Raw genomic sequence first — 15,024 nt, 5'->3', positions numbered from 1 at the left:
TTTTTTCTCTAAATTTAATTGAGAAACCTTTCGGTTTACATCGATTAAAAAGTTGAAAAAAAATCAAATCAACAGTATTGTAAAATTAACTCATATAGATATCAATTTAAATAATTGTGGTTGACATTAATTTAAAGGAATTTTGATCGATGTCAACAGAAAAAAAAAGTTCGTCAATATCAATCGAAAAAAGTTTGACAAACTTTGAACGGAAAATAACATTAACCATGAATGACTAAAAAAATTATCAATATTAATATATTTGAATTATCAATAATAATTTGATATTTAAATAACTTTTTTTGTATTTGGTAGTAATTAAAATACTTTATCCAAAGAAATTAAAATTCAATAAATTTAAATTGACTTATTAAAACATTTGAAAAGAAATCAATTTAAATTTAATGTCTTAGACATTATAAAATTTCCTGTACAAATGCAATATTAAGGTGTGAAGTTATCTTATCACTCATTAATTAGTACCAAATATCCCTATTATATCTCCATCAAATCAATTGTCTAATAACATGGATTAAGTCGTCGTACTCCAATCATGACCCTACAACTATTTAACCTTTTTGTTTGCAAACGTATAAATACTTTAACTTCATTAATCATGCTTAACTAATACTTTGTTGGATATAAGATGATCCTATATTATTTAAGTTATTACTTATTAGTGTTGTTGTTATTCAATCCTACATTTATTTTCAAAAACATTTTTTAAACTGAAATAAAACACAGTCAATGTATATTGTCCAAATAAAAGCATGGTTAAATATTTGTAGGTTTGAACTTTTATTGAATAGTAGATTATTTTATATAAAAATAATTGAGAGAAACTTGACATTTTCATTAGAAGTGCATTTAAGAATCGCCAATGTGTATATGTACATGTTTTTTACTCAATTACACTGTAACGACAAAATAACAAATGAAGAAAAGTGAATATCTTAACCCAGGCGAATATTACTTTTACAAATTAATGAGACCACTTTTTCTTTAGATGAAATGTGTTGTCCTAAAAAAGAATGATTGAATCTCTATCTATTTATATGCACACTCGGTGAATTTTTTTCTTGTTTAAGTACTCAACAGATCAAATTATTTTACTTTCTTTTTTACTTTCACTTCTTCTATTCAGTTAAACTCTTGTTCATTTCGTATGCTTTCGATTAGGAGAACATGGGTAAAAGGTGCTTCGACAATCAAGTAAGTATTTGGTATTTGGTGTTTGATGTTCAGTGCAATTAATGTGCGATAATGATGTACTTTTTTCTCAAAAGTTGTAACTATTTATATGTTTATCATTAGTCCATTACCTGGTGCTTTTGTATTGCTTAGCCTCGTTAATTTTCTTTTGATTTTAATGCACTTTGAACATGTCGGTCGGTGCTGTCAATGGATTCTGTGATCGAATGCCATTAGATAAAATTACTCAATATGAAAGAGACATTGGGTATCGAGACTTATAGGTTTTCTCCAGTACACTTGCCCCCATGCTCGAGAGATCTTCTCAAAGAGTCTAGATGTGATCGTTATGTTTTTTGTGGTAGGATGTGACGTGTTGACGACGTGAAGGCCTTGAAAGGACATGTCTCATGATGACTTTGGTGTGAAACACTACGATAAGATGAGGGCCGTTGGATCTGAAACAATCTTATGGTGCATATCAGAGTGACGTTTCACTGTTCATGGCCTTCCAACGCCTATAAATAGTGGTCCCCCACCTTTCATCTTTTACTTCTTTTGCTCCGACTTTCGAACTCTACAACCTGGCGAGGTGTTTTCCCTTCATTCCGAGAGGTTAGTGATGTCTTTTCTTTTTGGTTCTTCCAATTCCAATTTGTCTCCTTCTTCTTTGTCTAGGTCGTCTTCAACCAAACCCTTGTCGAACGGAGCTATCTAGGTCGTGCCCCAAACTGTTAGCTCAGTTAGAGTTGACCATTCGGTGGGTGCAACCGAACCTTCTTCTAAGCCTCACGAGGTCGTGCCGCTAGACGTTAGCCCGATTAGGGTTAATGATCCGATCGCGACAATTGACCGATCAAACCATGTTGTAACGAGCGAGTTGTCCCGTCGTATTGAGTTTGCTTGGATTGATCACAAGGTCAGTGAGTACTTCACTCAGTTCTGCGACTCCTCATACATTGCTTCTTTTTGCTCCTACACCTCCTCTTACAAAAAAATTAAGGGAAAAATTTTCAAGGTTTTCATAGAGCCGGAAGGTATGAGGTTCTTCTTTGATTGAGAGGGTTGGTCCATATTTTCTTTTTATTGGACCAAGAATCGTACTCGATATAAGCACTAGCCTCGTTCCTCCTGTAGCACCTAGGACTTGGAGGTATACTTTGTCTTCGATAAACTGTTGAGAAGACTTATGCACGGTCAACTCCCTACCTGAAAGCTCTTGACCGTGTATAAGTCATCCTAGTGGTGGACGAACTTTCATGTTTGCATAATTCTTCTTCTCGACGGGTTTAATTTTTGCTAACCTTTTATCTTTATTTTTTAGGCATAATGACTTAGAATAATCCACAAGTTGATGCTCTGCTGGCCGAGCTTCGGTGAAAAGTTGTTGGCCGCAAGGGCAAGGGTAGTATAGAGATGGTTGCGACCGACAACCCTTCCTCTGCTGGAGTGATCGAGCCCAATCGACACTTATGGGAAAGCAGCAAAAGGAAGACTACAACCACCACCACTCGGTCGTCCCATGAGACTACAAGACGTATGCACCTTCATCACCCATTCGACTGAGCTCTTTATCTCCAGTCGGTGTTAGTGAGGGTCCCCTCCCACTACTTGGTGGAGATCTTCATTTCACCAAAGGAGTTCTAATGGCATAAATTATAGGATGTTGGAGAGATTTAAAACATATATTTCCAATAAAAATCGTTTGAAAATAAGTATAAAAAATCATAAGAGAAACTTATTTTTAAGATTTGGATTAAACATGTTTTTCTCTAGTGAAATTATTATTTTTTCTTAGTCTAAACTTTATACATACTAAATATACTTGTAGTAAGAAAATTATTGGAACAATTGTTTACTAGTTCTTTTTTTTTTTTAAATAACAAACGATCTTTCAGCATGAACTATATTATAACATTCACATCAACGATGAATCAACATAAAATATTTCAACATTTTAATAGACATTGAAAATTTGTTTATCACATAAATAAAAATTGACAAATAACTCATTCTAATAGCTTTCTTATTATAAATATTCAAAAAAATCTAAAGTTGAAAAAAAAAACTAATTTCATATAAAAGTACATAAACCAAAAACATATTGATGAGAATTTTTAGAAAAAAATCAATTTTCAACTTGGGTCCTTATAACACATGTTAGCATTTACCTAAGAGATACATACTGGAATATAAAAAGATCCAAACTAATTTCATATTTATTAAAATTAATAATTATAAAGTTATAGATGTGCAGCATAGGTTGATTTACAGATAAAAGTTGGCATAAATGGTGAATGATCCTTCTGTCTTGGTCAACAATTGATTTAGAGCAGCAGTTAGTTGGGGGTTAATCGGTTTATAGTTGAGTATATGTAAAATTCATTCATCGTCTAACAAGATCCCACGAAACTGATCTGCCATGCATGCATGAATACGAACCTCAAGAATATGCAGGTGACAGCTCTGCATAAAAGTAAAGTCAAAGCAAATCACAAGTCAAAATTAATGAACGTGTGTAAGCAAGGTGGCTCAATGAAAAATATGTGAAAACAGTAGTTTTCATCACATACTCTATCGTAAAGGGCTCCATAATTTCCTCTACATACGGTTCAACAAACTATAACCTACCCTTTATGGAGCCCCTCAAGAAACAAACAAATCAATGTCTTTGGGTAATAGGATATTGCATTGACTCAATTTTCATGGATGTTATGTTAAGATCCAAGCCAATTTAATGTCGTTTAGTTGTGGATGGTTTACATGAGAGTGTCTCTCTTTTGTTTCGTGGCCATCATTTTTCTCATTCTCTCAACTGTATTTCTTCATTAATGGTGGTGCTGTCTTCAATTTTTTTCCACAAATTTATGGGCTAGCCTTCTACAACGTGCTTCCCTCTCACCAAGATTCGACACAACCTATCAAAGTTTTCTCTAGTTTTGTCAAACTTATCTACAACTTTCAAGAACAAAGCTACTTTTATATTACTTTATTATTCATTTAAATGTCCCTTTTATTCTATTTTATTGTCTGCACTGTGACAGCTAATAATCTTTAGATGCACAAATCAGGGTAACATATCCATCAAAGCAAATGAAACTAAACATTATAAAAAGGAAAATTAGGTCATGTTAATTACACCAAGTTATCTATTTCACACTTCATTCAAATGATTAGCCAGCAGCATACATGCTGAGAAGTGAAAACGAAATATAATTATTAAGTGAAAAAAAAAATAGTATTCGTTTGGTTTACAATTTTAAAATATAAAATCAAATGTATCCAGCTGCTAGTTTTATGAAAATCAAGCATGGAATTCAAAAGAACAAAATCATTGTTACAGTGACAATAACGTAAGATTTAAAAAAGAGCACATACCTCAACTCTAGATTACTTTGAAATAATAATTACAGTGACATATTTAAAATAATTGAGCTCTGAACTTTCAAAACTTTTAACGTTGGTATATTATAAACATTATAAATCACGTGTTAGGTTCCAACTACTTACCAAATTTAATTTATAAATTAAACAGATTTGTTATTAGGTATAGACTAATATGATGTCATCAATCCTATTAGTTTAACTTTGGATTTGATTTTTTTGAATTGGTTAATACTTAGTAATCACATTTAAAACTTGATCAATTTCTCTTGTATGAAGGAGAAATGTACACAGAATATATTTAGAAAAGGAATTTGAACAGCTTTTATTAAATCATGTATTACTAAGTGGACTTTAAGCCTAACGTCGAGAATGACAGCTCGTGAGACAACATATTATAGATGATCCGATAACGGATGACACGATAGGTTCGATAAACATTTGTTATGTAAACTTTAAATGACTCTGATATCATATTATGAAATGAACTTTAAACTTAATTCAAATTTTATAAAACCAACTCGTGAAATTTTCATTCATTAATATATAATAAAATATTTTCATCGATCTCCAACATCAAAGAACAAGTTTTGAAATATAGTAATTTGGTTTGACTTTGAAGATAAAGTTTGGGTGTTATGATTGTTTTTGTAGAGAGAAAATTGGGAGGTGAATGTGAATTGTATCACTTTCTTAAGCACATGTTTATGATTTTGACATATATCCGTCATATCTGAGTAAACAGGGAAAGTTTTTAATGTTAACACCATATCTATATGAATCTATAGTTCTAGATTCTCCATTATTTACTCTCTGAAGGAAACACACGTAAGCAACAAAATATTGAAAAGGAATATTGGCTATTTTTATTTTCTTTCTATAGACAAAAATGGTGAAAGTATATTCATTTACCGGCAGAGGAGGGCATATACAGTTAGACATTAAACATTCTTCACCAATATTTAAATCTAAATTTCTCATTTAACCATATGTGTGCTAGCTTATTATCATGCATGCATAAACCTAATCTTGTAGTTACTAAATTACATCGTATCAAAATACCATATATTCGATTTTAACTAAAGTTTTAAATAACCACCGTTTTAATGGTAGTTTTTTCGCCGGGAGCCAAAAACATTTTTCCTCCTCGTAAAATTTATTAAATGCCACTGCTACAACACATTTCATCACCGTCTTCTATATTAATTATTTTATAAATTTTATGTACCATCGTATTAATGGTCGATTGTCCCACCAAATGACTTAGTTCAATATTTCTCTGATGGTAGTAAGATTGGACATTTGAGTTTAATTTTCAGGGAATCAACAACTAGCTTTTTATTAAATTAGTCTTTTATTAAAATTACAAAATTTTATTTTAATATTAAAATTAGCTTTTCACCTATATGAATGCAGGTTCATAATCAAGGGTCATTGAGACTCTATAAATATTTATTACACACACGACAATACTAAAAGTATATGTATTATTGAACATATTTATTTTTTTCATTTATCTTATACTGAATACTAATTTATACATCAAAATATCTTTGACAAATACTCTGTTTCCATTGAATTCACTACAACAAAAAACACTAGGTAAACAGGACAAAAATTACTCATTCCGACCTATAAAAAAAACATTTTATATATGAAATGTCTAGCAATTAATCTAGAAAATAGCATTTTACATCCATTCAAATCATATTGTTGCATTTTCATTTATTAATTTAATGCCATTGATTGTTGGAAAGTCTCAAATTGTTTATCTCAAGTATTTAAGTATCACTTGTACATTAGTTGCAGAACTTGCTATATTCTTTTCTACCAAACCATCATCTCCCACTTTTTTCTGTAAGTTTTTTCCCATCTCCCCTTTTTTTACATTAATGAATCATATTTTTTATTTTTTACAATTTAGTTTTTTTTAAACTATAAGTTTAATTATTAAAGTTAAGTGTTTCATTCTAGATTTCATCTTAGTATAATGATAATATAAAGTGAAATGTTCAACGTAAGATATCATAAAAAAATAATGCTAAATCATATTTACAATATCATGAATATACTATTTAAATTGTATTTCGTTTAAGTATAGATATGTTTTAATTGTCTCAAACTTGAATAGTGTATTATTTAAGTAAAGATTATTTATTATTTCAATACTCAACTAATATATTATATTATTCAAACAATATATATTTCAACTAGTATCTTAAAATATGTTTGTTTTAATATCTTATTTTCAAAATAAGAATTTTAACAAAATTTTTTTATAAATAAGGGATTATAAAATAATTTACTTTGAGAGACCTCTACAGGAAGTTAGTGGTTCAGAGTCAACCCAAAACAAATGCTAAATTACTAAAACAGAATTTTTATATTAGTATTAATACTGCAAAATAAGCAAAAGTAGATAGGTCGAATTTAAAAATTAAAATCTATCCAATATATATATATATATATATATATATATATATATATATAAAGTATCAAGTTTTTTATTAAATATTTATATATTTGTAAACTGATATATCGATAATAATATATTCATAAGACATCTTTTAAAATAACTAGAAATAAATTATATTTAACAGTTATATGTCACAAAAACTCTCTTGGATTTATAAGAAAAAGTATTTATAAAGTCATATGAGTTATTTTTTAAAATCTACTAAATTAGAATGGATTATGCACTTTTTTATATTATTTTTATCATATAATAGTAATTATTGAAGAATAATTTGTTTTTAGATTTCTGAAAGATCAAAAAGGAAAATTATATATGTTGTCTCATTCATTAAGATCAGAACAAGAAAATAAGAAGACGGATTTTATAGTCAAGTCAAAACGGAAAATTGTGTCGTCTCATTAAGATGAGAGAAAAATAGATTTGTATAGACAAGTATTGATGTTTAGAGATGTTAACATTTTTTATAAGAAAGGAAATCTTAAAGATGTTAACATAGAGTATTGCTGTAAAAGAAATCATATATAGTATTCATAAATTTGTTGCATTGATAAATGTCAATAATAATTTTAATTCTTAATCAATATAAATATAAAACTAATAAATTCATTAGATTGCAATACAATTATTTATCATTTAAAAATAGCAAATACGGACTATTAAAAGTGAAAAAAGTATTAAAAATAAAACAAGCAATTTTTAGATACTTTGTTTTAAAAGATGAAAGATGCCAAGTTTTCATAATGGAAAATATAATGCACCAATATATATATATATATATATATATATATATATATATATATATATATATATATATATCTAAAACTAATTCCTTTTTTTTATTTATCCAAAAACTTAATTTTTTAGGAAAAAAACTCCTCTTTAATTTTTTTTTAGTTTGATGATTATTTTTATTTAGATATAACTCCGTAATTTTTTTTATTTTTTTTTAAAACGAACTTATCATATTTTTTAAAATTTTTTTTATAAAAAATTTTCATGTTAGACATCATTAGGCAACTTGACATCTCAGTTAGGCTGACACCTCAAGTAACAACAATCATCTGTCATCACATGAAAAAAGTATTATCTAAAAAAAAGAAAAAAAAAATACAAAAATATCGGGAACTAGACCAGAACTCATATGTTAACAAAAGCGATACATAGGTAGACTATACCTATTCATAAAGAATTCTAAGAACAGTTAGATAGAAGTCTATTATACCAATGAAATGATTCTCTATGAATAAATCCTAAATTAGCCAACTAATCAGCACACACATTCCCTTCACGAAAAATATGAGTAACCCTAAACCTGATTGTCCCACAGAAATTAAGACAAGTATTTCATCGATTACGAAGCATCCACGGAACATTAATCCTAGCAGTAAATACAACACAAACCAAGGCAGAATCATATTCAAGCCAGACATTAGTAAGTCCCAGCTTTTGAGCTTCCTCCATAGCATGTATAACTCCATACAACTGGGCAACCAAAGCAGTGTGAACTTCAAGAAACACTGAAAAAACACCAATAAATTTTTCCATACTCTCACGAAAAATACCTCCACAAGTAGCAAGACCAGGATATCCCCTAGCAGCCCCATCAGTGTTAATTTTAACTCAGTCTGGTGAAGGAAATTCCCATCTAACAGGAAGAGGACGAAGAACTTATCATATTTTTAAAATAGAATAAGTTTTTGTTTTTTCTTTCACAAATTTTAAGCTCCTTTTTCTTTTATTCGGTTGTATAGGTATAGGTTTTTGTTATCACATATTAGATTTGAGTATGTATGGGTCTGAGTCGAACAATTCACATCACTTGGCATTGGTGATTGACTAACCAGATGAATTAGTTATATCAAATAAAAAATAAAGAGATATGTGATAAATCGAGTAATATCCTATAAATCTGGTAACCATGCTATAAACCATGTAATATTGTTTTATTAAATATACGTATCAGATACAGATACGACCCATAAACGAAATAACACACTATTAACACTATAAATAAGTATGGCTAGTAAAGACAAATGAATAGAGATACATACTACATATGCATACAAGAATTTGAATGTAATTTATATGTTTTAATAAACTTAATAATACCAATTTTTGAGTGTTACATTTAGATTATCTAAATAAAAGTAAATGTTACTATATATATAAAAAATAATAATTTAAAAAAGTAGTGATTAAGGTTGTGATAATTTTAGGACTTTCACTGCTCAAGTGACACATGATCTCTCAAGTAATAAAGTGTGATAATGGTGCATGACATTTTCTTGATCTTATTAAAGCATGCAACAAATAGTCCTACTAAAGCAATAAATGATTATTCATGTGTTAAAATGAAAGTGATGCATGGTATTCCTAAGAGTGGTTGACAAGTATTATCTTTAAAGTGTCAAAATGATGCTTAAGCGATGCAAGAAGAAGGATGATTGTTTAGGCAAAAGTGAATGCTTGAGCAAGAGAGTTCAAAACAATTCTCTCTTTTGGAGCAGATGTCATTCAAACAAAGAAGTCTTCCTCTATTTGAGGGGAGCAAGGTCGCTTAAGCGAGCTAATCTCGCTTAAGAAACACACATATGATAAAGTATATATGTTTGGTTATATATGTGAGGATGATGATGATGAGATGCATATTATATATGTGATTGTATGATATACACAATGTTGTATATTGTATGTGAATATTTATACTATATTGCGATCTAGTGTGAACTCTTCAATTGATACCTACTGTGGTTTTTATGGGTGTGTTAGTGATACCGAAATGATATTTTGTAATATTAAACACATAACTCAATTGTTAAAATAAATGATATCCTAACTTCATTAATGGTTTAGATTGTGTAGATTAAAACATCACATGGTTAGAAGCTAAAAGATATTTGTGCATCATATTGTATGGAAAGTTGTATCTCATTTCTTATTCTTATAAATTGCATTTATTTTACTTGAAACAAATGAGATTCCATTGTCTCTCACCATTTTGAACCATTTTTTCCCATTTGTAAAAACAAACATAAGATTAATATTCATATAAGTAATACTAAATCCCCCTTCAATTTAAATATTTGTTTATGCTCATTGAAGAACAAAACTTTAATTGCGCATGACTTTAAAATTCATTTTGAAATTACAAGAGAATCAACCCAAAGAAGTTTAACCTTTCATGCGGATACAAAATGAAAGAATTATATAAAATAATAAAATAAAGAAAATTAAGAGAATCCTAGTGATTTTGTTTCTAATAAAATATTTGCTTCCAATTCTATTTCTAATATATGTAGATTTTATTTTCTTATTCTTCTTTTCAAATTTAATTTTTTGTTTTGATTCAAATAAGTAACTTGACTTAAAAATACATTATTAACAAAAGTAACAATTAAGGTTTAAATAAGCACAATTAGATAAATCTTATTTAAAACAATGAATTTATTCATTATTATAAAACACAAATTTATGATTAAAGTTATGTTTATATCTTACTATATATTTTATCATGAAACAAACTCGAAAAATAAATATTATTTAAAAGTAACATTTAATCCAAAAATATTTTATAATTTTTAATATAAAATAAAAATTAGCTTTATGAAAAAAAAGCAAACACCATAAGCAAATTTAAACTTAAATACAATCTTTTTTTTTTTTACTTTGATTCTTCATATTCCAATTGAAATATTTTAATATCTCTATTTATGGATTCGAGATCATTTAAAGAAAATAAAATACTTTTTAGAAGATAAAGTGTATCAATGATTATTATTTAAAAGATTAATAATTCAACCTAACAACAAATTTTATATTCGATCATAACTTTAACTCGATTAAGTTATAACAAACTATTATAAGTATTTTTATTCTTTAAAATACATTTTACCAAGATAAGTTTAAATTTTGTTTATCGACAAACCTTAACCACTAATATGATCGTTCTTTTTCAACGAATGGATTTGAACAGTATGGCTTCGTCTTTTTGTCTATTAATAAAGCTGATAAGATAATAGAGGAATATAGATTTATTATTTGACCAAATTTAGAGAGATGAATTAATTAAAATAATAAAGAGAATGAGTTATAGAAAATAAAGATTGGAGAAAAAATAATAATTAGGTGCGAGAGTTCGGAACTGTCGTGTGCGTCATTGTTGAAGCGTAATTAATAACTAAACTTGAAAAAAGATAAAAAAGGAAAACAGGTACCACTTTTGCACGTGCTTTAGCCTATAACTCTGCTTCATTCTCCTGTGATTTCGGTGGAACCATAATGTTTCGTTTAAGCTTTACATTCTGGAGACCCAACCCACACACAAACCTTGCTTTACCGTTTACCAACCCAAACCTTTCAAACTCATTTTTATATTTTTATTTTTCTCAAACATATTAATTCCTTATTCAGCTAAATAATTTTATTTTCACCTTCACTTATTAATGATTGCGATAATGAACAATTATTTTATTTGAAAATAAATTTGTTTTTATGGTATTTTTTAAATTAATGAAAATGTTGACTGCAATGATTATTATATTTTAATACTTTATAACATGTACGCTTCTATGTTTTTCAGCTTTTCTTTTCTCTAACAATTGCATATTTTAGTATTCTAGTAATTCTTTCATTAAAATGTGTGCATTTCACTCACGTCCCTTGCAACTATTTTTTTTAACCACTTTCAGTGTATTCAATTTTCATATTTATCTTACGTTTTATATTTTTTTAAATTATCAATAGTTTAAATTTTATTATCATTTCATAACATGCTTTGTATATTTAAAGATATTTATTTGTTATAAATTTAATAATATAATTTTTATACATTTAAAAAACAACTATTTATTATGAGTTTTGACGTAGATGCTAAAATCCCACTTTAAGTTTAAATAGAGCAAAACATTTTTTTTCTTTTTTTTTTCTAACATTTATCTTAGATGACCATTTACATCTTGTACTATGCTCTCCAAAAGAGATAAGTAGAGTTTAACTCAACGAGTTTTGTTCATTTGGTGTGTAAATATATAATTCAAATTAGATTTATTTGAATGAGTTGTATTATTAATAAAAAAAATACAACCTAGCTTTTAATTATTTTAAGATCATATATTGTAATATATATATGTATATATATATATATTACTCTATCTTGAATAAGCAGAATAATTAATATTATTAAATTATTAATATGTATATTAATCCTATGCCGTTAATCATATATTTAATAGGTAAACATTTTTAAAAAAACATAACCATGTGAATGTGACTGCAATACTACTACTTCTAACTGAAGTAGTTACTGATACATCTCTTAAGCCAAATAAATACAATTACAATAATTATTTCTCATATTCAACACAATAATTATTTCTCACTATTCAACACAATAATTGATAGTTATTTACTATTCAAATTATGTACTTATTAATGTTTGTCTGGAATTTGATTATGCTTTGGTTTATGTTGTGTTTAGGACTAATGTTATTTGGATGTTTCATAATCTATGAAATACTTGTCTTAATTATTGTGGGAAAATTAGGTTTATGGTTACTCATATTTTTTCGAGAAGGAAATGTGTCTGCTGATAAGTTGGTTAATTTATGATTTATTTATAGATAATCTTTTCATTTGTATAATAGATTACCATCTATTATGTTTTTAGAATTCTTTATGAATAGATATAGTCTATCTATACATAGTTTTTGTTAACATATGAGTTTTGGTATAGTCTCCCTTATTTTTGTATTTTCTTTTTTTTAATAATATTTTTTTTTCATGTGATGACAAATGATTGTTGTTACTTGAGGTGTCAACATAGTTGTAATGTCAAGTTACATAATGATGTTTAACGTGAAAGTTTTTATTTTAAAAAAAAATAGTATGCTCGTATGATGCGAGTGTTGGAGAGTTTTCTAAAAATAAACTTTCATTCAAAATTACTAATAAAGCTCAACATTCCTCTAGATGAAGGTTGATCATAGTCAACAACGAATTTAACACCTCGAAGACTTTACGCATGTCAATCCGGATAAAAACACACATATATATATTAATAAATAAAAATATTATTAAAAATTAAACATTTTATACTGGATATTTTTATATTATATAGTATAAATGTCACGGATTTAGAAAATAAGATATATCCATCCACTATAATTATAACTTATAATTCAAAAACAAATTCAAAATGGCAAAACTAATGTTATATATATTTCTATATTAGTTTTTAAATTTTATTTGACTGAGAATCTCAAATCTATAATGATTTGAAATTGACAGATATAGTGTGTACATTTTTTTAATGTAATTTTTATTTTATGTGTTTGCATATTTGTGATTGCAATATAAATTTGAACCAACCAGAGGAGATATATATTTGTCAGCTAAATAAGTTTTAATACCAATTTAAATTGGTAAATACCAAAATTTAACCATATTTAAATTTATATTAATAACTACATCAACCTCTAAATCTACATGTTAAACTAAAACTAAAGATTAAATATCACATGTAATTCTAATATCATAGTATAATAATTACTAATTTTTAATATGTAAAAAATAATTTGCTCACTCATGACAAATCTTTTAATTGTCTATGTGTCCAAAGACTTGTCATTAGCAGAAAAATATTACAACATGTATAATATATATTAATTTTATTTTATAATAACATTTAAAATCATAATATTTTCATAAAATTTAAATGTTCTCACGGTCCACATTCAATACTTGATATATTTGTCACACTTAGAATTTTCTTATTGCTTATTACTCATATATATGAAATTTAAATAAGTTAATTCATTAAAAGCTAGTAAGCATCAATTTTTTTTGTTTAATTTCTAACATGTTCCTAGATTTTATTTTCCTAAAATTTAATTTTACATATGTTATCCATAATAAAGTTTGTACTCAAATTTCTAACGCATATTTTTTATTATTTTATTTTATAAATAATTATAAGATGTAAAATGAAAATTATGTCAGCAAATTAAAAAATCTAACATGGTGTGAAATAGAATAAAGGTGGTGAGAAGAAACAAAGTAGTTGTAGCAATAAGAAAGAAGTGTAACAATCTCAATCAATAATAACCAAAAATTGAAAGTTGACCGTGGAAGAGAGAGAGAAAAAACTCCTCGAAGGAAAATTGTAGAGTAACATATAAGAAAAAGAAAAAGCTTAACAGACACACAAAACAATCCTAAATTGAAGTAACAAAAAAGTAGAAAACTTAAAATACACATAACAAGAGATCACAACAAAAACAACCCATTAATAAAATTTCTTACACTGATTATATCTTAAATAGATAAAATTTCATTCACATTACATGGATTCTTGATATTTTTACAATGTAGAAATTATGTTTTTAAGTATACATCCTTACCCGAAAATATGGTGTAAATATCACATATTAACTAAAAATATAATTGAATGTAATTTTATATTATAAATTAATTTCATAATATTAAGTTTAATTAGACTTATAGATATTTTTTACACAGTTATTTTTTAATATTATATCAAAATTATATATATGTGAGGTCATATATTTAATAGAAATAAAAACATTAACATATAAGTGTATATAAATCTTAAAATAAGTTTTGTAAGATTAAATTAAATTTAAAGTTTACTTCATAATAAATTAATTTTCATATTAATTAATGGATTTTAATTTAGGGAAGTTTTTAGTATTTCTACACTAATTAAATGAATATGAAGGATGCAGAATAAATGAAAAGTGTATAGGCATGGTGAAAACTATTATTAAACAATTGAAAAAAAATAAACAATTATTTTTCTAGCATTAATAACAAACACCAGAGAAATGTTAAAAATGTTTTTAACATAACCACATATTAGGTTTATGATTAAACACAAGAATTAATTTAATGGGATAATGAGTTGATTAGTTTTTCTTTAGAAAATATGAAGTGAAAAAAAACATATTAAATAAAAT

Source organism: Phaseolus vulgaris, chromosome 3 (genome assembly GCF_000499845.2).
Source record: "Phaseolus vulgaris cultivar G19833 chromosome 3, P. vulgaris v2.0, whole genome shotgun sequence".
NCBI classification, from domain to species: Eukaryota; Viridiplantae; Streptophyta; class Magnoliopsida; order Fabales; family Fabaceae; genus Phaseolus; species Phaseolus vulgaris.
Note: the sequence above shows the minus strand (reverse complement) of the source record.